Source organism: Macaca fascicularis, chromosome 4 (assembly GCF_037993035.2).
Source record: "Macaca fascicularis isolate 582-1 chromosome 4, T2T-MFA8v1.1".
Lineage (NCBI taxonomy): Eukaryota > Metazoa > Chordata > Mammalia > Primates > Cercopithecidae > Macaca > Macaca fascicularis.
Genome location: NC_088378.1, coordinates 101,007,577 through 101,031,124, shown reverse-complemented (window position 1 = coordinate 101,031,124; position 23,548 = coordinate 101,007,577). Strand labels below are relative to the sequence as shown.

The following is a 23,548-nucleotide window of genomic DNA, read 5'->3' as shown; positions in this document are numbered from 1 at the left end:
AGTTTTATTTCAGCAGCAGTTTGTACTGTAATGAGTTTTCTCACTTTCAGCTACTGAAATGGGAAAACCCTGAGTTTTAAATTTCATAGCAAAAGAACAAAATTTGAAAATATGAGCAAATTAAAAATTGATAAAATTATTTTTTATAATGGTTAAGGCTTAAACCAAGTGGGAATTATTGAGATTGAGGTAACAATGAAATAATTTAAGCATGTATATGAACATCAGAAAATATTTTTAATGAGCTTGTGATCTTTTAAGTTTACAAATGTCACAAATTAAAAAATATTTGACATTTAATAAAGTCCAAGCTCATTGTACCCAATAATTTCTCTCCATATTTATTTATTTTTGAACCATATGTAATTTTTTAAGGGAAATGTAATTCACATGTTTTGGACTCATTTGGCTATGTCATCAAAATTCTGTTTTGTAAGAACTATACTGCATCCAAGTAGACTTTCAGTGTATTTTTTATGTCTTTCTTCCCCTTGTTAAATAAGACCATATTTTTGCTGTGGTAACAAATTCAAACACAAAATTTTTTTTTAAATTAATAATTCTGTAGCTCTGAATGATAGATTATTTTATTAAACTAAAAAGTTAATTTCTTATTAAAATAATAAATCTTACTGTCTGCATTTGAAGAGCATTTCATTAGTGGTAATGATAGGATTTGGTAATTGTGAATATAATCATAAAGGTTTACATAATTATTTTGTAAGTTATAAACTGAAAGTTCCAAACCTAATCTTACTTTTGACACATGAAACAGGATCTAACTAGTACTGTTAAGAGTATAGTATGTGTCAGGCAATGGGTTCAACATTTCACATATAACTTAAAATAATTTTATTTTTACATCTGAGGTGAACATTTCACAAAAGAGACAGGGAAGATTCAGTTGGGTTAGATAAATGTTCAAGGCCATACACAAAAAAGTGGTAAAATCAGCATTTGGATGAAGGCAGTCCAATTCCAAAAGAGATTCTTTGTTGCAGAAAATATTTCAAATCTGCGTTGATTACTGTAGCTAAAGTAGAAATGTATTAATGTATTATTGATTTGCTTAGAGATTAAATCAATTTGAATAAAAGTCATACTCTTTATATGCTGTAATTTAAGGATTCAGGATACCCATGGACGTGAGGTTATTTGCCAAAATGCATATTAATGTCCTGTAGTTGGACCACTTCTTAAATTTACTTATTATATACTTATTGAGTGCCTACTATATGCAAGTAAGTTATTATTGAAAAAATAATTATAGATTTCTCAATATTCTGTCACAAAAATTCTGCACAGAGAGTACCAATTAGTTTTAACAGAGAATTAGTCTTAGTAGATCACAGTTATTACTGCTGCCATTATACTACTGTACTATATTAATGTGCTTCAGAGCAAATTTTCTTAGAAAGATTTTAAAAGTTTTTCTGTAAGGCCAGGCATGGTGGCTCATGCCTGTAATCCCAGCACTTTGGGAGACTGAAGCAGGTGGATCACGAAGTCAGGAGTTCGAGACCAGCCTGGCCAACATAGTGAAACCCCGTCTCTATTAAAAATACAAAATTAGCCAGGCATGGTGGCATGTGCCTGTATTCTGAGCTACTGAGTAGGCTGGGGAAAGAGAACCACTTGAGCCTGGGAGGCAGACGTTGTAGTGAGCAGAGATTGCACCACTGCACTCTAGCCTGGGCAACAGAGCGAGACTCTAAAAATTTTTTTTTTTCTGTAGTGATTGATAAAGGTCAGATAACGCTGCAGTAAGAAACGGCCCTCACATCTCTGTAGCTTATAACAACAAAGGTTTATTTCTTGTCCATGCTCTCTGTCCAATGCAATTTGATAGCAGTAATAGGGAAACTTATTTTAGCCATTTAGGAACCAATATTGATAGAGTTTCCATCATAATAGATGGGAAAAGCCAGATAATTTCTTCTTTTAACAACTGATTTTCCAGAGTTAGTCACATAGCATGGTAAACTTCAATGAGGGCAGGATGTGCGATTACAAAGCCGAGGGGAACCAGAAGTCAGTGAATAGTTTAATGTCTGCTACCATGTCTAACCTGTCTTTGTAATAAATGAACTAATTCATTCAGACATTGTGCTGATTTAGAATCACTTTGGAAATGAAAAAGAATTAGATTATGTCCAGAATAGATCAAATTTGCTTAATATGCAAGTGTGTTTCTTCATGTCTTCACTATGTACTTTTTTTAGTTGTTAAAAGTACAATCTGGGATTTAATTTAACTATTAAATTATTCAATCTGAACACTTGATACAGTTTCTGCCAGGGTCACCATATTGTTTTAGTAATCTGGTAGTTGTGTTAGATATTAGATGTGTTAGGGAGTAGTTGATATTAGATGTGTTAGGGAGTAGTTAAATGATCCTCATTTCTACCAGACATACTCTTTCCATTTTCTTCTCCATTACTATTTTCTCTAGTCTACTTTATTACAGGAATTTTTAAACCCAGCACTTTTCCTCTTATGGGCTTATAAATTAACTCTGGGGTCAAACAAGATCACTGTAGGTAATGAAGCAGAAGAGACAGATAAATTTTAACCTGGGTTCATCTCTCTGAAATGCAAACCCAAAGCCTTCTATTTTCCCTATGGCTTTACCATCTGTAGTAAAGCTGTATGGAAGAAGGCCAGAAAGTTAAAAAAATAAATAAACAAAAATAAAAAGGTGTTGGAAGCTGTTGGGAATAAATATTTTTTAACCCTAATGATAAATCTATTTTGTTTAAACAAAGATTTTCTTTTCTCGGCAATCCTTAGCATTCATTAAAATTTCTAGTACTTAACTGAATTGTTGTATAGTATTGGAATTACAATGTTATTAGGTGAGAAAAATTATTCCATATAAAGTAATGATGGTTTGCCACATTCTTAAGAAAATGTGTTTCTTGATCTAAAAGACTTTAGATATCTTAGGTCTAAGGCTCTTTTCCTCCCCCAAGGGAAAGCATCTGTAATACGATAATGTGAGTCAATACTATCAGTTTATAAAAATTAAGTTTACAATTTTGAATGACTTTTTTTTTTTTTTAAAAGAGAATCAAAATACAATGCCTTTAACATAAGTCGCTTTATTGTACTGGTTGTAAGAAAGAAAAGCATTATTTGTAAGGAATAAATTCAGATGTGAGAGCATCGGCAAATGGGCAAATGTTTGTATAAATGGTTAAGAAAATAAGATGAAAAATTCAGTTAAAGCATGTGAAGGAAAATGATGGTATTTGGTACATTCTGTTTCTTTATAAATAATTAAGTAATTATTATTTTATTTCCCTCCAACTCCAATGTACAAGAAGACATTAAAAGCTTCCAATGAGATTTAAGAAAAATTAAATGACCTAAAGAAAACTATAAATAACGAACACGGAACTACTTCCTTCAGGTTGTTCAATTTAATTATTTTCCTCAGAAAATAAATTGTGACATACGACCTTGTAGTTGTGTTCATTTTATTGTTTATTTGCTGCTCTATTGAAACCAGACCTCACACCAGTTTAATATTGAGGTGCTTGGCAATTGTTTACTTGAGAGAGTCATTCTGAAAATACTTGTACTAGAATAACTTTTGGTCATTATATTCAATTAAATCAAATAGATGACTAGTGCAATTTAATTATCATTACATTATTCATATTTATACTCCGAAAGTTTAAGGAAATTTTCTGAACTCAGGAGATTTCCCAGTGGCCCTGGATGGTCAGTGTAGTAGGTAAACTCAGATTTCTTTTTTTTCTCTGAATGTTTTTACTTTAAAATCTGTGCTCAAAACTTTTTGAGCATTAGCAGTGAAGTGATATTACTTTGAGGTTTTAAAGTTAGTTCTGTCACTGTCACCTGTTTCCCTAGTTTAGTGGTGAAAAGAGAATATTATTGATACCATAAACAAAGACATTTTATTCTGTGGATAGTTAGGCAATTACTTACACCATCATTTGTTAACTCCCGGGAGTGTTCACTTCTCCACAAACCTCTGTTTTTGACTGGTTGCAGCCTAGCATTCTGCAATTTGTCTTTCATCCCTTTGGTTATGGTTTTGTTCTGTGTTGAGAGAGGAATAGCTTATAAGAAGCATTTGCAACTTATCAGCCATTTCTACCTCTTAGTGAATGCATTGAAAAAATCCTTTCCTATGTTTTTTACCAGTGAGAGAAGAACATAAGGTATGTCAGGGGTAGAGTCTAGTGGAGAAAGCAAATAGCTTTGCAGAAATAATGAGAAAGCCAGTAGGAAGTGCTTTTTGGATCTAACCTAGGCCTTCCCTTAATTTTCCTGGATAGATTTAAACATGTGGGACAGTGTTGATCAAACTTTTTTCCAAACTAGTAAAACACGTTTTTCAAATATTTTGGTATCTTGCTTTTTGATTTCCTTCAGCTACACAGTGACTGAATTATTTCTAAGTCAACCACCTTTTGATTTTCAGGGAAATGGATCTCTTCAATAGTCTGCACAAAGACTGTAAGAGACTGGTCTGACTAAACATTACAAGTTACTAAGCATGAGGATGCAGATACAACGTTACATCTATGTTTATAATCCAACCGCTAACCAAATATTTGCTGATTTCTTAAAGGAAATGTTAGCCTTGAAATTTTCTTCCAGAGTTAGAGTTAGACATTGGTTTTTAGCTGCTTAAAGATGTGTATGTGGCAAATAGCAGTACTAGTTTTCACCTGCCACTTAAATCGTAAAGCAAGCATTTCTCTGTCACACCCTTAGAGCAGATGAAGCAGAGGATGTGAACTGTGGGAAGACATCTTGGATGCTTATTCTGTGGGTATCATTAGCTGCTGTGAGGAAGCAACATGAGACCCTGGGAAGCAACTGCAACACTAACCAGACTTTCCAGATGCTCTTGAATATTCTCACCCCTGTGCTAGAAGGAAAAGAGCTTTTTGGAACCGGGCCACTTTCTGCAGCTTTTGCAGCTGCTGTGCCTGAGGGGCAGAGGATGGAGCTGGGACAAAGTCTAGTTCCAGGAGCTATAAGGAAAACACATTTCCTTTCATAGGGCGTTAAGTAATTCTGTGAGCTAAAAAAAAGTCTCTAATTTTACCTTATTTGAATATTTCTAGGAATTATACAATTGGACAGTTATGGAAGTGGAAGATTCCTCAGATGTCTGACTCCCTAGTTTTGTAGACAAAAGAATTAAGATCCAAAGAGGGTCAAGAATTGCCCAACTGTGGAGCCAAGTTTGTGTAGGGGCTGATGATTCAGTCTTCACTGATTTTTGAATAATTTTCATTTAGAAAAGAATCTTAATTGGCAAACACAGGAATTCGGGTTCTCTACCATGTTATGTTATGCTATGTGTTACGTTTTGTTGTGTTATGTTACATTACCACATTGTGATTCATGCTATGTTAATGCTCGGTTGTTGAAAGCAAATACATTATAATTTCTGGGGCTGTTCTTACAGTCTAGAGTTCACAAAACAATTTATTTAATACCTGCTTTTCCAACAACAGAGCTACTTACTTTTCCTTTCCTAAAAATGTTCCTCATGGCACTAAACATTAAGTAGTGCTTAAACAGGAAGCAGAGTGTTGTGATCCCTAAAATGTGGTTCTCCTCTCTTGTCAATACTTGCCCCAGAGTGCACACATAGGTCTTTGCCAGAGACAGTCCCCTGCTGGACTCCCATGCAAATGGCAGATTAAACAGTAGCGTGATTGGTCCAGTTCCTAATGCCCTATCACATACTCTGAGCCCTTGGTTTTCTATTAGACCTCAAGGAATGACCTCATGTCTTGTGGTTTGGGGTCCCACGTATTTAGTTCTCCTTGCTTTTCCCGTTCTCTCCCTCCAGTCAGGCTACTCACCGCTCAGCCTGCTCTTTCCCATTCACTGAGAGAGTGAATGTATCCTTCTCTTGTCTCTATTTCTGCAAAAGTTATACTTTAAAATGCTTCACTATGATAGACTATTTAATGTCTTTGCAATGAAACAGTTGAATCTCACATTTTCTGTTATCTTATTAATATTATCAAAACTACATTAATGGGAATTGGTAAAATAACCTCATTTGCTTAATCTCAGCATTTGTATAAACTCAGGGGGTTTTGCTCTTTTTTTAACAACCTGACATAATTTAATTTCAAGTTAAATTATTGATTTTGCCTTTATTTAAATAGCTCCAACTATTACTACAAATGACAGCCCATTTAAGATTGACAGTTCAAAGGTACAGCCAGTCACCCTTATAGAAATTTTTATTTTACCCTAAAGTCATGGTGAATTGATACTCTTTTGAGAACTGTTTATCTTTTTTTGTTTTTAATCATTACAACTTCTATTTTAGATTCAGGGGGTGTCTGTGCAGGTATGTCACATGGGAACCCTGTGTGATGCTGAGGTTTGGGGTATGGATGAGCCCATGATCCAGGTACTGAGCACAGACTCAGTAGGCAGTTCCTCACCTCTCAATCCCCTTGCCCTCTTCCTTCTCCAGCAGTCCCCAGTGTCCATTGCTTTAATCTTTTTTTCCATGTGTACTCAATGTTTAGCTCTCACTTACAAGTGAGAACATGTGGCATTTGGTGTTTTGTTCCTGTCTTAATTTGCTTAGGATGCTAGCCTCCAGCTGCATCCATGTTGCTGTAAAGGATATGATTTTGTTCTTTTTTATGGCTGCATAGTATTCCATGGTGATGTACCACATGTTCTTTATCCAATCCACGGTTGATGGGTACCTAGGTTGGTACCTAGTTATGATAGGTTGATTCCATGTCCTTGCTATTGTGAACAGTGCAGTGATGAACATGAGTACATATGTGTTTATGGTAGAGTGATTTATTTTCCTTTGGATCTATACCCAGTAATGGGATTGCTAGATTAAATGGTAGTTCTGTTTTAAGTTCTTAGAGAAATCTCCAAACTGCTTTCCGCAGTTACAGGGACTAATTTACATTCCCACCACAGTTCTGACAGTGAACTAGAACAACTACCTTTTCTCCTTGGCACTGTGAGGAAAGATATTTTTAACTAAAGATTTTGAACATTTGTATTCAGTCTTGCTCAGAGGGAAGCTTATATAAATCTTTAAAAGCAGAAGCCCTGTTTTAGTTCAACTCTGAAAACAGAAAAGTTAACTTCCCCTCTCTCTACCCATCTCCCACACCCTCCTCTTCTAGGTTCTTGCTCCTTGGTCCTTGACAGAGCAAACCAGAATACAGTTTAAGAAGCATAATTTTAAACAACTAAAATATTCACACAAGCACCCTCAAAATTCAAAGTGGGTTATATTCCCAAAAAAACCCCAAAAAACCTAGTAAATTAATTGTTCAAAGCCCAGGATTTATTACTTCTTAAGATGTTTCTGGTTGGAGAGTAAATTGGTATAGCATTTTGAGGGAAGAACTTGATAATGGAAATTAAAATTATTTTTCTACTCTAATAAGAGTCAGGAATTCCACTCTTGGAATTTATCTCTTAAAAATAAATACTTAGAGAAATGTCCAAAATGTATGTATGTTGATCACAGTGGTGAATGAGATAGTGAAATATTGAGAACAATCTGAATGCCAGATGGTAAGGCCATGTTAATATAAATTATGATGCATTAATTCAGTGGAATACTAAGCAGCTTTAAAAACTTGTTATATAGTTATACCTTCTCTGTTTGTGTTTGGCATGGAAACGTGTCCATAACATAATAAGTAATAAGTTAAATTGAAGGCAGTGTGTATACCTTATTTAATACTATTTTGGATTGCACATGTGTGTGTGTGTGTGTGTGTGTGTGTGTGTGTTAATATAAACTCTGGATGAATGTTTACTGAAATATTCAGTGATAATTTATACATGGTAGAATTAGAAATAATTTCCAAATTATTTTGCCATCTTTGTGCATTTCTTATTTTAAAATAATAAATGTGATACTTTCATAGTCAGAAAAAGCAATGGTGTTAATGGTGTTATTTTTGGCATTTTTATTAATAAAAGATTGTTATATTGCTATACATTTTCATATTAGCCAGTTATTTCACAGAGAGAATAAAGAAAGTGTTACCAGTAGACTTATATGTCCACAGAAAGTACACTTCTTCCCTTTTGCATTCTGAAATGAAATCTTGAATCTTTTGAGCTTTCAATCCTGTGCCCTCTCTAGGACTATAGGTGGGTTGAGGCTGAGAGGGACTGTAGGCTGCTCTTGGTGAGAGCTCCTCCAGTGGAAAGAGGGGTACTTGGAAGGGGTCCAGAGGAGTAGGAAGCCTCCATGATGGGGATGAGGTCATTCAAAAGTCACATGTTCTTGAGACGGAGGCTGTGTGTACTAGACATCACCATAAAGTGATATCAGCCCTAAATTAAAGTAGCAGTTATTCATTTTTTACCTGAGCCCCTAAGTCTTGTTCCGTGAAACCAGTGAAGGGCTATTCGAAAGTATACTTTCTAGTACAGCTCTCGCTGGCTTGAAAGATGAAACTCTCCTTAGTCATTCTGAAGCATTACTGCAGTCCAGATGTATAGTTCATATCTTCCAGCAAACGTCTGTGGGAATTATTTCCTTCCAGAGGTATTAGATTATATTTTTCCAAGTCAACTCTTCCTGGCTGCCCTTCAAGGTTCTAAAGATTCTCTACTATTGTAGTGTAACTAGTAAGAGGCAAAACCATGAGAATCAGAGGTAAGTGCTTATCAAAGGAATGGAACCAAGAGGACAAATTCTACTCCAACAATGCCATCCTTAAATGAGAGGTCAACGGTTTGTCTGTTTATAGGAATGTATCTAATCTATATCTATGTCTGTGTCTATATTTATATCATCAGACATACACATATGTGTGCATGTGAACACACGTGGCAGAGTTCTTTCAACAAAGCCAAATAAGAAAGTTAAACTATAGCTGAGTCTGTACAAGTCCACAATCTTGATAAGAAAAAGTTCAGCAGTAGTTAATTAAGCTGTTTTTGTGTACACAAACTACCCTGTATTGGATATAACTGGGGAATATGAAATAGTGAGAATGAGGCTATTGAAATACCTCAGGAGAAGATAAAAAGTTTACTATGGAAGTCAGTCTTCCAGAGGAGAGACCTGAAGTGAAAAAGAGTCTTTCTTGGAAGATAATACTAGATATGGATTATTGAAGAGGAGACGCAAAAAATTCCAAGGAAAGGAACAGTAGAGGAAAAACACAAAGGCAGGGTGGCTGTGATTTGTGGAGGATGTGAGGAAACTTGGTGAGATACAAATTTAGGGGTCAGAGAGTGCTGGGGAGACTGGTGGGGACACCATGGTTACTTGGGTGAATATTTTCTCATTTTATGGGAATTTCAGGATGTTAATCGTCCTTGGCCACTGGGTAATAAAAGGCAGTAGCTCTTTCCAGTCATTGTGACAACCAAAAATGTCCCACAAGTTTCCAAACATCCTCCATGGGAGATTTATCATCCTGTCTGAAGAACCACTGGGCTAGATAATGAGAGCTTCTGAATGCCAGGATGAAATGCCAGGATGCTGTCAGGTTTTTATGTGTGAAATAGTTCTGTTTTTATTTTCCTATTTATGTGAGCGTACGTAAAACTTTACTTTTCTTAATGGTATTTACAACCCATCCACATCTGTATTTTCTGTGGCTAAATTCAGTTCAGAGTTAATTCAAATCAATTATGATTCCTATGGCATTCATTACATACTGCCTTAACCTTAGTTTATTGCTGTTTATAATTATCTTTATTTATAGCAGGTTTGGGTGAAACTTAGGGGAACCAAGGGGTTCATCAACATCTGGAACAATTTTTCGAAAATTTCGGATTTACTAAAACCCAAACATGCTGCCAAGCACCTCTTCCCACCCTCTTTCTCTAAACTTTGAAAACACATATATTTTAGAGAACATTGATTCCATGTGTTTTTAATTCATTTTAGTTTGTATCATCAAAATTTTTAAAAAAGTGATTTGGCATCCAGGAAGCCCATTGAGCCTTTAAAATAAATAAACTTTTAACAGCTTAAAAATATCACACAAATATCTTGAAACAGCCAAAGGATAAAGTTTTGATGGATACTGATTGAGATTGAAATTTGGCAAAATTATTTTTCCACATTGATTTATAATGTTTCATCCAACTTCCAATCCACAATCTGGAGAGAATGAATTGAGTAAGTTAATCTTAGAAAAAAAATTCTCTTCACCAAGACATACATCATTAGGGAGAAAATATTTAAAAATCAACTTGAATCATGGTGTGTTAATTTTTAATATTGAGGATTTTTACTATATATTTGGTGATAATGTAAGAAACTTTTAGGACAAAATGGAACATGTGAGAAGTAACAAGGATAATGTAATTTGAAGAGGAAAATAAATTTAGTTATGAGTGACTTATGATTGTGACATAAGTCAGTGATTCCTATGGTTTGAGAGAAGATTGGAGATTAGCCTCTCTCTGTCTCTCTCTCTCTCACACACACACACACACACACAGAAAGAGAGGGAGAGAACTATGTAAATATCCTGGTTCATTTATTAATGTAAATTCCACTACACCAATTAGACTGAGACAAAAGAGGTAAGTGATGCAGAATAGATAACAGTCCTATTTAAGCCTGTCTATTTGAAATAACTCGTGAAAATTTTCAAGAGGATTACAGAGATGACTTTTGAGCATTTCAAAGTAAGAACTCTGGAGTTACTCTAAATAATACAGATATAGATTACTTAACAAAGTTGGTGAAAAATGTCAAATATTATTGGTATGGTAATGGAAATTTAAATGAAATGCCATTTTTTTCATGTTAGAAAAGATGTTTTTCTGAAGAATGTCTTAGGGTCTTCCACATCTTTCTTCCATATTATTCAAGGTCTCCAATAGGAATAGTCATGTGTTGCTGATAAAAATGTAAAATAAATTTGAAGATGTATATTGAGTTTAAAAGTGTTAATACAGTAGTCCCTCCTTATCCAAGGTTTTTACTTTCTATGGTTTCAGTTACCCTTGGTCAACCACAATCTGAAAATATTAAACGGAAAATTCCAGAAATAAACAATTCATAAGTTTTAAATTGTATGCCATTCTGAGAAACATGATCGAATTTCTACCATCCCATTCTGTCCCACCTGGGTAGTGAATAATCCCTTTGTCTAGCGTATCCACCCAGTAGACGCTACTAGTTACTTAGTAGCTGTCTTGGTGTCAGATTGACTGCTGTGGTATCTCAGTGCTTGTGTTCAAATAACCTTTATTTTACTTAATAATTGCTTCAAAGTGCAAAAGTAGTGAGGCTGGCATATTGTTATAATTGTTCTTTTTTATTAGTTGTTGTTAATCTTTTACTGTTCCTAATTTTTAAATGAAAGTTTGTTATATGTATGTATGTATAGGAAAAAAACAGTATATATGGGGTTCAGTACTATATCTGGTTTCAACCATCCACCTGTCTCCTGTGGATAAGTGGGGGGACTACTGTAATCTTTAACCCAGTAATTCTACTCTTGAGAATGATTATATGTTCAGTTGAGGCAAAAAAAAGTGAAACAATCTAAGTATCTAAACATAAGGAAGGGTTAAACATCTTATAATGTGCACACAATGGAAAAATAATGTTCATGAAAGGCTTATGATAAATTAGAGAAATGTTTATGTAAAGTACAATACAAAATATGGCAGTGTTTCAAGTTGCATAGAAGAAATATAGAATACACAAAGAAGAAATATACACAAAAGCAATAGTGATTTTATTCTATTCATTTCATAGCACTGAGTCAGTACTGGTGGAAGAACTCAAGTATTCAATAGTTCCTAACTTTATTTTAGCAGACCGTAAGTGCTCAGAAATGGAGGCTATTTTTTATATTAAAGTTCTCAAATTAATCACATGTAAAGTTATTTTTCTTCTTTAATAAAAAGGAAATTATTGGAGGAAAAGTAAGACTTTTCTCATAGCATTTGAGAATAAAAGTTATGTGGTTACCTAATTTTAAAAGCTAAAGTTTCAGAAACATAAAGATTTTTGAATAGCAAAATCTTCATACTTTAAATTACAATTTGATTTAGGTTTAATAATTGTGAAAATTAATTTCTCCATTAAAAGGTAAATTCTTACATTAACATTTTTACTATGTGTAGTTGGCATATTGAATTTGAGGGGCAAGTTGCATGCCCTAGTCAAGCCAGACTGAACTACCATTGCCAATAGGAGCAAGAAGTCCAGTATATTCCCCTCCAAGGTCCCATTATTTTTCTTTATACTCCTATGAGTCCCTATTTTCAGTGATCTGGAAAGTGGAAGAGAATTCTCTGATTTATTCCTAGTTCAGTATGCCAGCTGTGGCAGAGGGTTCCTGTCTCCAGAGTGGAAGCTGCCTTCCTGGGCTGTGTTGGAAACAAGAAAGGTGGTGCAGAGTTCCCTGTGCAGCAGTCATTCTGAGTTCTGAATCAATCCTGCCTAGTTCTGGAAAGGTGGACTCTTCCAGTTTCTAGGATACCTCTGATTTTAAAAAGAATTCCCCACGAACTTATCAGTGCCTTCAAGGTCAAAGTTCTATCAATTCCTGAGCCAAAGCATTTCCATGAAGCAAAGGCTACCTACAGGAGCGAATCAGGGCACGTTTTGATGCCCATCGTCTTTCAGGTAAGTAATGACGATGAGTGGGGCTCCAGTGGAAATAGCCATTGAGTAAGGCTGATTAAGCAGCCAAGCTGTATCCTGAGGGAAACATGGGCAAAGGAAAGCATCAGATTTCCTGGATCAAAGCTATCCTGAGCTCAGGAACTGGGCTAACTATCTCAGATTCAGCCCTCTCAGGAAAAGGAATGTAGATTCTTATTTCAGTCTCAAAAAGAAACTCTGGGCTTTAGAGAACTGAGTCTCCAGTGTTTCAACCCTGTCAGCATTCTGCACTACTATTAGGTTGAACTACATGAAATGGTTATTTTTGTAAGTCACCAATGGTTGGATGCTGGCAGTTTCATAAGGTTCATTCTAATAGCTCCTGGGACACAAATGACTCGAAGTAGGTCAAGACAGGTTCAGCACTTGTACTGTGCATGTTAGTGTGAGTCCTCCAAGAAGCAGATGCCAAGATGGAATAAAACAGGCAAGGATTTTATTAGGAGGAAATGCCTGCATGTAAAAGAAGTAGGAAGAGAGTTGAGCCAGTCATCAGAATGTGATGCTAGTCTGACCTCAAGTGAAGGAGAGAGGGAGAGAAAGTTGGCTGCAAGCCTCCTAGATTTCTATATGGTCTCAGGAAGGTTTGATAAAACTTTAGGGGAGTTCTCGAGCCAGTCAGCCAAAAAGAAGTCTCATGTCTCCCAGAGACAGGTCATTGGCAGGAAGCAGCCTATGGGAGATGTGGCCATGGCACAAATGCAGGGATAGGTTTCAGGGAGTGGTGGCTGGGGCCTTAGTTAAACACGCTTCTTGTGGGTGGAAGTCCACCAGGTGTATTCTCGTGCCTACCACACCCTGAGACTCAGAAGCACAGATGATACCCTGATTCATTCCAGGCCTTGCTCACTCCCTTCACTCTCTACCTTTGTTTTAACCATATTTTAGGAGTCTTGTTGTTCATCGTTGCCTCATGAGGCCATCTAAATCTACCCTGACCTTTATGGAGAGGAAGTTGGTGACAGAGACTAGGACTGTGGTCCTTTCTATTACAGAAAATCATTGGCTCCTCGTGCAAATTGACCCACCCCTTATTATTGCTGTGCATATTAGAGGAGGGAGTGCTTTGACAAGTAAAACAAAAATCTCTTATTTTTTATTTCCAAGCACAAGGTTCAGTGTGACAAAAACCTGCAAAAGTAATAGAGGCTCTTAAAATATGCTTTGGATGACCTTTCCAATGCCTGTGTAGAGCATCTAGCTGCTTTTTGTCCCTATCGAAGGAGAAATTGCATCTGCTAGGGCTCCCAGATGCATAGCTAACAGCCTGTTAAAAGAAAACTGAAACAATAACAAAGTTAACACTTACCAAATGTGCAAGTAAAACCTTATATTATCAAATATCCTCTCTAAATATCATTTAATTTTTATATAATCAAAATGTGAAATTTGAAAGGGAAATCTACATAGATCTATATCTTATAGATGTGCTAACACGTTAGAAATAAAACAGAGAATGCACATTAAGTTTTTACTAGGAAAATTAAAATGGAAATTGAATAATTATTTAGGTAAACCAAATTGAAGATTATTTTCGGTCTAGCTTAGTTTCTTTGCTAATACAAAGTGTGTGTGTTGGGATAAAGAAGTTAACCAAGCTTTTTGGATAATTTTCATTCTGTATCTATTTCCCTGGTATGTAGCTAGTATTCTTTTGGGAGAATTTTTTAACCAAGATCTTAAAAGGTACACATAAATTAAGCTTATGTGCAAAACAAAAACAAAAAAGAAAAATTGTAAAAATAAATGTTTAAAGGAAGAACTTCTTCTATTTGAAGAAGAGATTAAAACTATCCACAGAAAGCATCCAGGAGATCTGGCAAACATGTCCTTGCATTTTCCCTACACAAAAGACAGAGTCTTACACAATTCTTCCATTCACTCATGGGCTCACGTCTGTTGGCCACCCATGCTCCCTGAAGACAGCTTATGGAACTGGATTGCATCAGCAAGACGTGATGGATGAGCAGGGACATCACCAGGGAGGGAGTACTCTGCCTTTGGCTTGGCTTAGTGTCAGATGTGAAGGAAAGAGGAGTAGTAAATTTGGAAACTATGTTGGAAGAAACTAAAATTTATTTTTAATCTCTAAGTTCCAAAGAAGGAATAAAACATGCAAATTTGATGGTGAGATGATAGGGCTAATTTGTAATGTAATTCATCAAAATACAAGAACTGGAGTTGAGCCCATCAGGCACGGGGAGATGCCTAGGAACAACTGCATTTTAATTTCCCCATTTGGATTTCTTATATAGACTTCAAATTCTAATTCTACAAGTGTAACTAGAAAGTCAGAAAAACTACAGTCTTCTTTAAACTTTGCTTTGTGATCCAGCTAGGTTTTGATATGATATTGGAACAAAACCTCCTTGAATAGGGGGTTAAACAGAAATGAAAAGGATTTAACATATCAGCACATAAATTTAATTAAGGGCTAAAACCTAGCAGTATCACAGGAAGCTTAAATCAACAAGCTTCAGAGGGATTTACCAAATTAATTTTGTCGATGCTACCAATTAATAGCTGCATTTAGAGCTGAAAGCTGTGAGGAGAGATATTTGCAAGGATAGTTACGGAATTTCCTTGATTCTTGTGTCATCTTGCCACCAAGATTGTGCTTGTGTCTATTGGTTTTGTCGAATGCATTTTTGTGGCAACGTCTCTCTGCTCGTTTTACAGTAATTCTCAGTAGGCTGTGCAAGGACCATACAATACTTCAGTGATGCTGTACTCTCATTTAGGCAAATAGGATCCTGAACTGCCAATTAAATTTATGCTAACAGGATCAAAGAAGGACTTTTCATAACTATTTTGACAATCAACATACATTGTTGATGATGTAGTATGTGGAAAGCCCTGCACTGGTGATAATGGTGGATACAAAATTGTATAATTTATAGATCCTGTCCTTATTGACTTACAGTTCATATGTAGGATAAGACATACCCAAATGACTAGAATAGAAAGTATAAAATGAAAAGTATTGCAAAAGAATTGTGGATGGTTTGAGAAAGTCAGAGGGGGTGAGAGATTACTTGCACATGTGATGGAAATAAGGATCTCTTCAGAGATGAGGAAAGAAATTCAAGACAGCAGAAAGTGTGAACAAATTGTGATGTTAAAAATGTCAGAGTATAGATTGGAATGAACAAGTGATTCAATTGGGCTGGAGTAGAGGAGTCATTAAGAAGAGTAGGCAGGAAAAAATGTTGGAAAAATAGGATATGGGCCATGTCATAGGAGCTTGAGAATGGTAGAGAAAAGGGGGTTGGCTCTATAATAGTGAAGAGCTAATGAATGTTTTTGAGCAGGTAAGTAGTTTATTCAGAATTGTGAGCAGGAAGAGTATACTGTAAAGTGGATTAGGACTGGAGGATATTCTGAGGGCAGAGAGACCCATAGGAGGCCTTTCTAATATCAGTTGAAGGGTGATAGGGACTAAAGGACAGAGGAAGTGTTAACAGAGATAAGAATTATTTAGAAATATATTGCAGAATTGAAATGTATAGAATTTAGCTAAAACTTGGAGATGGAGGATAAGAGAAAAAAGTGAGAGACTTGATGTAGTTTATATATGTGTCCCTACTCAAATCTCATGTGAATTGCAATCCCCAGTAATGGAGGCAGGGCCTGGTGGGAGGTCATTCAATCACGGGGGTGGATTTCTCATGAATAGTTTAGTGCCTATCCTCTTGGTGCTGCCCTCTTGATACTGAGTGACTTCTTGGGAGATCTGGCTGTTAAAAACTGCATGGCACTTTGCTGTCTCTCGCTTGTGCCTGCTTTCACCATGTGAAGAACCTGCTGCCACTGTGCCTCCTGCCATGAGTAAAAGCTCCTTGAGGCCTCCCCAGAAGCAGCTGCCACCATGCTTTCTGTACAGCCTGCAGAATCATGAGTCAATTAAATTTCTTTGGTTATAAATTATTCAGTCTCAGGCATTTCTTTATAACAATGTGAGAGGGAACTAATACAGAGGTGATACCAGAATGTTAAATCTTGATGCCCAGGAAGATGGCCTCACTATTAGTAAAACTGGAGAAGTCAAGAGGAGTAGCTGGATGAAGGGAGAAGGGGGCAAATATACTGAGTGTGAAGAGCAGATGGGACAGGTGGACGGCTTCAGGAAGCAGCTGGAAATACACAGCTGAAATGTAAAGGAGAGAACTTAGCCTGGATTTCAGATTTGGAGGCCATTTTTATAGAAGTGTCAACTGGAGACAGGGGATTGAATAGATTGTTCAAAGGAATGAGGTAGTTGAGAAAGAGAAGTGAAAATGTTAAGGGTAAAAACTTGGATCATATGCATTTCAGGAGTGAAAGAAAGAAAAAAAGAGAAATCATCAGAGGTTCTGGGAGGAGACCCAGAGAACAGTGTCTCATTGGAAGCCAAGGTAAAAGAAGACAAAAAGAAGGTCATCAACAGGAGAGAAAGAATGAGAGAATGGGGGAAAAGAGTACTGAATCTTGGTGTTTGTTCATTTAGGCTTCAAGTCCTCTAGATTTTTCATTTGAAATATTTCCTTTTTGGTCTGAATTATTCTTTTTGCACATTAGCTTTGCCCTAACCTAGGCAGCTTGCTCTCAAATTTGTTCTAAAAGACACAGTTGTTTTAATATTGTATAAAGCCTCATTTGCAACTTCCTCAGTAATAAATAATAACTATATGCTAATGTTTCTTATGGGTCTGCAATGCACTAAGTTGTTTATATGCGTTTTTTAATTTGATTCTCATAAATAGGTGTGTCACTTTATTGTGACATTTAACAGATAAGGAAACTGAGCACATATAGGCTAATTTTCTTTTTTAATTATTTTTACTTTTATTTTATTTTTCTAATGAATCTGTATCTTTATTCATGGTTTAAGCATTACTTCCACTTAATTAAAAATGAATGCGTCCCCTGGAACTTAAAAGTTGAAAAAAAAATGAATCCATCTTCAATCTTTTATGGTTACAAATATGATGGAAAAATTGTTTCTGCCTCAAAACTCTACTTTATGAATAATTAATGAAATATAGACATTGAAAAACATCTCTAAAATTGCATTTCCCAGGGATATATCTCATTCTTTTTTTTTGAAGTAAATTTTTAAATTAAATTCATGTTACATTATCAGTAAAATAATTTTTTCCTTAAATGGAAGATTTCCATCATCAAAGTGATAGTTAAAATTACAAGTTTCAAAAAAGATATTATGGATTTAATTTTTTATTATTATACACTAAGTTCTAGGGTACATGTGCACAACGTGCAGGTTTGTTACATATGTATACATGGGCATATTGGTGTGCTGCACCCATTAACCCATCATTTACATGAGGCATATATCCTAATGCTATCCCTCCCCTCTCCCCTAACCCCATGACAGGCCACTGTGTGTGATATTACCCATCCTATGTCCAAGTGTTCTCATTGTTCAATTCCCAGCTATGAGTGAGAACCTGCAGTGCTTGGTTTTCTGTCCTTGGAATAGTTTGCTCAGAATGATGGTTTCCAGCTTCATTCATGTCCCTACAAAGACATGCACTCATCCTTTTTTATGGCTGCATAGTATTCCATGGTGTATATGTGCCACATGTTCTTAATCCAGTCTGTCATTGATGGACATTTGGGTTGGTTCCAAGTCTTTGCTATTGTGAATAGTGCCGCAATAAACATACGTGTGCATGTGTCTTTATAGCAGCATGATTTATAATCCTTTGGGTATATACCCAGTAATGGGATGGCTGGGTCAAATGGTATTTCTAGTTCTAGATCCTTGAGGAATCGTCAAAGTGTCTTCCACAATGGTTGAACTAGTTTACAGTCCCACCAACAGTGTAAAAGTGTTCCTATTTCTCCACATCCTCTCCAGCACCTGTTGTTTCCTGACTTTTTAATGATCGCCATTCTAACTGGTGTGAGATGGTATCTCATTTTGGCTTTGATTTGCATTTCTCTGATGGCGAGTGATGATGAGCATTTTTTCATGTGTCTGTTGGCTGCATAAATGTCGTCTTTTGAGAAGTGTCTGTTCATATGTTTTGCCCACTTTTTGATGGGGTTGTTTGATTTTTTTCTTGTAACTTTAAGTTCTTTGTAGATTCTGGATAGTAGCCCTTTGTCAGATGAGCAGATTGCAAAAATTTTCTCCCATTCTGTGGGTTGCCTGTTCACTCTATGGTAGTTTTTTTTTGCTGTGCAGAAGCTCTTTAGTTTAATTAGATCCCATTTGTTAACTTTGTCTTTTGTTGCCATTGCTTTTGGTGTTTTAGTCATGAAGTCCTTGCCTATGCCTATGTCCTGAATGGTATTGCCTAGATTTTCTTCTAGGGATTTTATGGTCTTAGGTCTAACATTTAGGTCTTTAATCCATCTTGAAATAATTTTTGTATAAGGTATAAGGAAGGGATCCAGTTTCAGCTTTCTACATATAGCTAGCCAGTTTTCCCAGCACCATTTATTAAATAGGGAATCCTTTCCCCATTTCTTGTTGTTGTCAGGTTTGTCAAGGATCAGATGGCTGTAGATGTGTGGTGTTATTTCTGAGGCCTCTGTTCTGTTCCATTGTTCTATATCTCTGTTTTGGTACCAGTACCATGCTGTTTTGGTTACTGTAGCCTTGTAGTATAGTTTGAAGTCAGATAGCATGATGCCTCCAGGTTTGTTCTTTTTGGTTAGGGTTGTATTGGCAATGTGGGCTCTTTTCTGATTCCATATGAACTTTAAAGTAGCTTTTTCCAATTCTGTGAAGAAACTCATTGGTAGCTTGATGGGGATGGCATTGAATCTATAAATGACCTTGGGCAGTATGGCCATTTTCACGATATTGATTCTTCCTATCCATGAGCATGGTATGTTCTTCCGTTTGTTTGTGTCCTCTTTTATTTCACTGAGCAGTGGTTTGTAGTTCTCCTTGAAGAGGTGCTTCACATTCCTTGTAAGGTGGATTCCTAGGTATTTTATTCTCTTTGAAACAATTGTGAATGGAATCTCACTCATGATTTGCCTCTCTGTTTGTCTGTTATTGGTGTATAGGAAAGCTTGTGATGTTTGCACATTGATTTTGTATCCTGAGACTGCTGAAGTTGCTTATGAGCTTAAGGAGATTTTGGGCTGAGACAATGGGGTTTTCTAAATATACAATCATGTCATCTGCAAACACGGACGATTTGACTTCCTCTTTCCTAATTAAATACCCTTTATTTCTTTCTCCCGACTGATTGCCCTTGCCAGAACTTCCAACACTATGTTGAATAGGAGTAGTAAGAGAGGGCATCCCTGTCTTGTGCAAATTTTCAAAGGGAATGCTTCCAGTTTTTGCCCATTCAGTATGATATTGGCTGTGGGTTTGTCTTAAATAGCTCTTATTATTTTGGTATACGTCCCATCAATACCTAATTTATTGAGAGTTTTTAGCATGAAGGGCTGTTGAATTTTGTCAAAGGCTTTTTCTGCATCTATTGAGATAATCATGTGGTTTTTGTCTTTGGTTCTGTTTCTATGATGGATTACATTTATTGATTTGTGTATGTTGAACAAGCCTGGCATCCCAGGGATGAAGCCCACTTGATCATGGTGGATAAGCTTTCTGACGTGCTGCTGGATTTGGTTTGTCAGTATTTTATTGAGGAATTTTGCCTTGATGTTCATCAGGGATATTGGTCTAAAATTCTTTTTTTGTTGTGTCTCTGTCACGCTTTGGTATCAGGATGATGCTGGCCTCATAAAATGAGTTAGGGAGGATTCCCTCTTTTTCTGTTGATTGGAGTAGTTTCAGAGGAATGGTACCATCTCCTCTTTGTACCTCTGGTAGAATTTGGCTGTGAATCCGTCTGGTCCTGGACTTTTTTTCGTTGGTAGGCTATTAATTATTGCCTCAATTTCAGAGCCTGTTATTGGTCTATTCAGGGATTCAACTTCTTCCTGGTTTAGTCTTGGGATTGTGTATGTGTGCAGGAATGTATCCACTTCTTCTAGATTTTCTAGTTTATTTGTGTAGAGGTGTTTAAAGTGTTCTCTGATGGTAGTTTGTATTTCTGTGGGAATGGTGGTGATACCCCTTTATCATTTTTTATTATGTCTATTTGATTCTTCTCTCTTTTCTTCTTTATTAGTCTTGCTAGCAGTCTATCAATTTTGTTGATGTTCTCGAAAAACCAACTCCTGGATTCATTGATTTTTTGAAGGGTTTTTTGTATCTCTATCTCCTTCAGTTCTGCTCTGATCTTAGTTATTTCTTGCCTTCTGCTAGCTTTTGAATGTGTTTGCTCTTGCTTCTCTAGTTCTTTTAATTGTGACGTTACGCTGTCAATTTTACATCTTTCCTGCTTTCTCTTGTGGGCATTTAGTGCTATAAATTTCCCTCTACACACTGCTTTAAATGTTTCCCAGAGATTCTGGTATGTTATGTCTTTGTTCTGATGTTATGTCAAAGAACATATTTATTACTGCCTTCATTTTGTTATGTACCCAGTAGTCATTCAGGAGCAGGTTGTTCAGTTGCCATGTAGTTGTGTGGTTTTGAGTGAGTTTCTTTAATCCTGAGTTCTAGTTTGATTGCACTGTGGTCTGAGAGACAGTTTGTGATAATTTCTGTTCTTTTACATTTGCTGAGGAGTGCTTTACTTCCAACTATATGGTCAATTTTGGAATAAGTGCAATGTGAAGCTGAGAAGATTATATATTCTGTTGATTTGGGGTGGAGAGTTCTGTAGATGTCTATTAGGTCTGCTTGGTGCTGAGCTGAGTTCAATTCCTGTATATTTGTTAAGTTTCTGTCTCATTGATCTGTCTAATTTTGACAGTGAGGTGTTACAGTCTCCCATTATTGTGTGGGAATCTACGTCTCTTTGTATATCTCTAAGAACTTGCTTTATGAATCTGGGTGCTCTTGTATTGGATGCATATATATTTAGAATAGTTAGCTCTTCTTGTTGAGTTGATCCCTTTACCATTATGTAATGGCCTTCTTTGTCTCTTTTGATTGTTGTTGGTTTAAAGTCTGTTTAATCAGAGACTAGGATTACAACCCGTTTTTGTTTTGTTTTCCATTTTCTTGGTAGATCTTCCTCCATCCCTTTATTTTGAGCCTGTGTGCATCTTTGCATGTGAGATGGGTCTCCTGAATACAGCAAACTGATGGGTCTTGACTCTTTATCCAGTTTGCCATATGTGTCTTTTAATTGGACCATTTAGTCCATTTACATTTAAGATTAATGTTGTTATGTGTGAATTTGATCCTGTCATTATGATGTTAGTTGGTTATTTTGACCTTTAGTTGATGCAGTTTCTTCCTAGCATTGGCATTGGTGGCCTTTACAATTTGGCGTGTTTTTGCAGTGGCTGGTACCAATTGTTCCTTTCCATGTTTAGTGCTTCCTTCAGGAGCTCTTGTAAGGCAGGCCTGGTGGTGACAAAATCTCTCAGCATTTGCTTGTCTGTAAAAGATTTTATTTCTCCTTTATTTATGAAGCTTAGTGTGGCTGGATATGAAATTCTAGGTTGAAAATTCTTTTCTTTAAGGATGTGGAATTCTCTTCTGACTTGTAGAGTTTCTGCCAAGAGATCCACTGTGAGTCTTATGGGCTTCTCTTTGTGGTTAACCCTACTTTTCTCTCTGGCTGCCCTTAACATTTTTCCCTTCATTTCAACTTTGGTGAATCTGACAATGATGTGTCTTGGAGTTGCTCTTCTCGAGGAGTATCTTTGTGGTGTTCTCTGTATTTGCTGAATTTGAATGTTGGCCTACCTTGCTAAGTTGGGGAAGTTCTGGATAATATTCTGAAGAGTGTTTTCCAACTTGTTTCCATTCTCCCTGTCACTTTCAGGTACCCCAATCAGATGTAGATTTGGTCTTTTCACATAGTCCCATATTTCTTGAAGGCTTTATTTATTTCTTTTTACTCTTTTTTCTCTAAACTTCTCTTGCTTCATTTCATTCATTTGGTCTTCAATCGCTGATACCGTGTCTTCCAGTTGGTCGAATCGGCTACTGAAGCTTGTGCATGCATCATGTAGTTCTTGTGCCACGGTTTTCAGCTCCATCAGGTCATTTAACGTCTTTTCTACGCTGTTTATTCTAGTTAGCCATTCGTCTAATCTTTTTTCAAGGTTTTTAGATTCTTTGCGATGGGTTCAAACATCCTCCTTTAGCTTGGAGAAGTTTGTTATTACCGATCGTCTGAAGCCGCCTTCTATCAACTTGTCAAAGTCATTCTCCATCCAGCTTTGTTCTGTCGCTGGCGAGGAGCTGTGTTCATTTGGAGGAGAAGAGGTGCTGTGGTTTTTAGAATTTTCAGCTTTTCTGCTCTGATTTCTCCCCATCTTTGTGTTTTTATCTACCTTTGGTCTTTGATGATGGTGACGTGCAAATGGGGTTTTGGCGTGGATGTCCTTTCTGTTTGTTAGTTTTCCTTCTAACAGTCAGGTCCCTCAGCTGCAAGTCTGTTGGAGTTTGCTGGAGGTCCATTCCAGACCCTATTTGCCTGGGTATCACCAGAGGAGGCTGCAGAACAGCAAATATTGCAAAATGGCAAATGTTGCTGTCGGATTGTTCATCTGGAAGCTTTGTCTCAGATGGGCACCCAGTCATATGAGGTGTCAGTTGGCCCCTACTGGGAGGTGCCTCCCAGTTAGGCTACTCGGGCTTCAGGGACCCACTTGAGGAGGAAGTCTGTCCACTCTCAGATCTCATACTCCATGTTAGGAGAACCACTACTCTCTTCAAAGCTGTCAGACGGGGACGTTTAAATTTGCAGAAGTTTCTGCTGCCTTTTGTTCAGCTATGCCCTGCCCACAGATGTGGAAACTAGAGGCAGTAGGCCTTGTTGAGCTGTGGTGGGCTCCACCCAGTGGGAGCTTCCTGGCCGCTTTGTTTACCTACTCAAACCTCAGCAATGGCGGGCGCCC

At 36.7% G+C, this 23,548-nt stretch overlaps 1 long non-coding RNA gene across 1 annotated transcript in view; it reads left to right on the top strand.

The window, feature by feature from the left end:
• The first annotated feature begins 8,524 nt into the window (after positions 1 to 8,524).
• LOC102128930 (uncharacterized) overlaps positions 8,525 to 23,548 on the top strand; it is a 567,074-nt gene continuing 552,050 nt past the window's right edge. The window contains exon 1 of the long non-coding RNA XR_006697640.2: positions 8,525 to 8,662. This is a non-coding gene — a long non-coding RNA (uncharacterized lncRNA). The remainder of the gene's footprint in view (positions 8,663 to 23,548) is intronic.